Genomic DNA, 3,776 nt, shown 5'->3' with positions numbered 1-3,776 from the left:
TTCCCTTACCAGTTCCATGGGAATAAATGGAGTAATTACTAATCTTGAGCCCTTGACTCGAAGCACTTCCCGAATAAGTGTCCTGGCTTACAGAACAAGACACCTATTGAATAAGGAATTACCAGAATACAATTTTCATGGGTTCAGTGCCTCTTTGAACCTAAAAACATATGTGCATGTGCAAGTGTTATTATGCATAATTGTAAAACCTTTAACACCCTTAAAGCGGGAGAAGGGGGAGCGGATGCCGGAGAACATATTTGTCATCGTACTGCAAGGAGAACACTTGGTATTTGTTGATGTCAAGCATGGTTCTAATGTTATGCCATTCTTCATTTCTCTAACAAATTGGCAGTTCATTTATCAATCTTCTTTGATTGGTTTACGAATGATCATTCTGTGGAAGTTGTTTGGTTCAAATTTTTGATTAAATAGATGATCAGGTCGTTGTAATGTGTTTTCAAAGTTAATTAGGTTAACAAAAAACAATTTTCTTGGCATCTTACAAATATTGTGCTCCCAATGCTGGTAAGAAAAGTTATTTTGCAACACTAAAAACAAAGCCATTCAGAGGATTAAATAGTCATATAGATTCGAAAATTCCCTTGCCAAAAACCGAATCGCTTTTAGTAGATGGCTTCACATTTATTCATGTCATTCTAGTGTCCATCCTAAGCCAAGAGTAATGAGTATTGGTGGAGAAATTTAATACTGTATTCATGCTGTCATGGCCCAGGTTCTCAAAAGTCTATAAGATATCCTTGTTACTGGCTAGTGTCTCTGCAAATTTTGGTTTGGATTTTGATGGGTACTTTTTAATTCACAATACAGCTCTATGTGGGAGGTTCCCTAGTTAAATTAAATCCCTTGTTAACAAACCTACTTGATTAAAGAATGAATGAGCTTCTAATGTTTGTGATAATTTTCACATAATCTGAACACTGTTAAGATAGGGCTTAAATGCTTAATGGCCCAATTCAACAGTGCAGCCATGAGCTGTAGTTTAGCCACTTGCTAGTTCAATTCATGGCTCAGGCCCTTGCTTCCCTTCTCCTTGCATGCATTGATTATGTTATCGTTATAGCATTTTTCAAAAATTAATTAGTAAACTTTTTGGTTCCTCATTGAAGCTCTGCTTCTTCAAATGTTTCTCAAGTTTCCCATGTTGATTGAGTTGCCAGGTTCCATGACTGAGATGTAGTTTAGCAATCCTGCCCAGTATAATGCTATCCATTTGTATGCTCCATGGAATCCCAAAACATCAGTAGGCTACTTGTTAAATGGTCTGCTTAAGGCATGATAGATACACTCTAGGACCTTCTAAGTGGATCATTTGGTGGAGTATGCTAAGGGAATTCATATTATTTGCTCGCATTCTTCTTTGTGCTTTCTTTCTTCATGGCATGAATATTGCCCCAACAAATATAATATTCTCTTTCTATTATTGTTCTAATAGTACTGGAGGTAACATAATGTCTAACCCTATCATATCTTTTGATGTTTAGCATTTGCAGCAGGATTGAAAGCCCATATCCCAAACTTGATTGACAGTTTATTTTTCCGTTGTCTTTTGATGTTTTTATGATTCATAATTCTGTGGAAGTTGATTGTTCCAGATGCTCAATCTGAATGGGCACTTCTTTGAAAGACCATTATTTTTAGTTGATTAAAGAGGAATGGATCGTTTGGCCTCAATCTCCTATAGGTTGCTAGCTGGAATAACAAGAGGACAATATATATTCCCCTTAAACTAAGCAAATGTAGCAGCCATCAGATCACAATACTCCCAAACTTGGTTTTGCATTAGTCTAGAAGACATTCTTGTCTCAAGCTAGTGCAATGTGTACTGTCCCTGCGAAGGAGGGCTTGGGTTTCAATGGGTTGCCAGGCTACTTCCTAGAAGCTGTAGCTAGTACTTTTGAATTTTCTTCATAAGAAATTAGCCATTTTTAAAGATCAGAAAGTGCCATGTCTGCAGAATAATGTGAAAATTTTAGTCTGCAGCCTGCATCTTATTTGGTGCTGATGGATTTAATATTGAACCGCATCTTAACAAGCCTACTTGATAACCAATTGAATGAACATATAATTTAATGACTGTTTGGATGTAGTTTAATCTATGAATTTAAAGGGCAGAAGTGGTTTAATAAGCTTGCCTCTTAGATTCTTTGGAATCGATTATCAACAGCATGTCTGCTCACTAATGATCACAGTGCATACAGAATAGTAATATATGGGGGCAATCATCAAATGAAGTGAACTGCATATTTTAATTAGTTGTAAAAATTCAGCAAATGAATTATGTCTTAAGTCATCAAATATATTGTAACTAATTTTTGATCGTTTATGAAAAGCAGTGAATTGGTGTTTGCCCAAATATATATTTGCGCTAAGTGAGAAAATTAAAAAGTGATATGGGTAGAAGACAGGAGCAGAACATGCCTCCAGATTAATCACTGAAAGCTCATATAAGAAAATAATATCTTCAGAAAGTTCCTTAAAAATTTCCAATAACATTTATTAAAAAGTTCAACAAATTAAGTTCCTGTTGAGGTGCTTACTTGGCCAATGTCTTTTCTAAATATGAGGAAATCTGAAAAGAGTTCAACAATTATAAAATGCATAGATTATGTTAGAAAATTTCTCTGTAAAAATCTTATTTTAACTCGTAGAGAAAATAATCAGTTGGCACATTAAAATTCATAACGCATGCTTACTAAAACACTCATTCAAAAGAATTGCATGTGTGATTTGTTGTGAAAATTCAGAAAATGAATAGGGCAGCCTTAAGTCATCAAATATATTGTGGCTAGTTTTCAATTATTTATGAGGAGCAATGACTTCTCACAAACAATCAAGAATTTTGCTTCAAAACACAAAAGGAAATTTAAGAAAGAAATTCATTTGTGCTGAATTTTCTCTTTATATACCAAATATTATTAAGAGTAAATTTGTTCTAATTCTATTGAAATTAATAAAAATCAGGTCAATGATGCGTAAAAGTGGGTTTACTATTTTTGTAACAACTTCCATTTCATTGATTTACCATATATTGTATTTTATTTTCTCATTTTTCTTAATAGCCAAACATGAAAATGTGGGTTCTTTCACATCCTTTTTCTAATATTTTTCAAGCTGTAAGTAAGGTCTAAATCAATTACGGGCCTTAAACCAAGTATTTCTACTTCGTAGTAAGAGAATTAAATGGCGATATGGGACAAAAGATAGGAACAAAACATGTCTCCAAACCAACTATTGGATGCTGATATTGATAGGAATGGTGTATTCCCGAGAGAGAGATAGAGAGAGAGAGAGAGAGAGAGAGAGAGAGGGGTGAATTGAAACTTTTAAAACTTCTAGGTCAAACTAAAATCAAGATCAGTATTTCACAACCTAGGGTCTTTCTAAACAGTTACCAATTCCATAGATATTCAAAGCATGTATATAAAATAATCAATACAATAAATAATTAAACATGCATGTACAAAAATTAAAATGCGAGAAAATAAAGAGCAGACACAATATTTGTTATCGGAGTTCAGCCAACCTACCTACGTCCCCACCGTAAGCTAGCTGCTCAAGAATTCACTAAATGCTCACTTAAAGCTGCTCAAGAATCACGAAAGGCTCACTTTAAAACCAACCGTGCGTAGCATGCCACTTTATACAGTCTCCGTCTGTGAGGCGAAGACTCCTCACTCAACTATGGGCTGAGCCATAGCCAATTCTAGCCAATTCTCCTTACAAAAGGCAATACACCTCACCCTCATTATTCC

This window comes from Malania oleifera, chromosome 6, assembly GCF_029873635.1.
Source record: "Malania oleifera isolate guangnan ecotype guangnan chromosome 6, ASM2987363v1, whole genome shotgun sequence".
NCBI classification, from domain to species: Eukaryota; Viridiplantae; Streptophyta; class Magnoliopsida; order Santalales; family Ximeniaceae; genus Malania; species Malania oleifera.
This window is presented reverse-complemented; position numbering follows the sequence as displayed.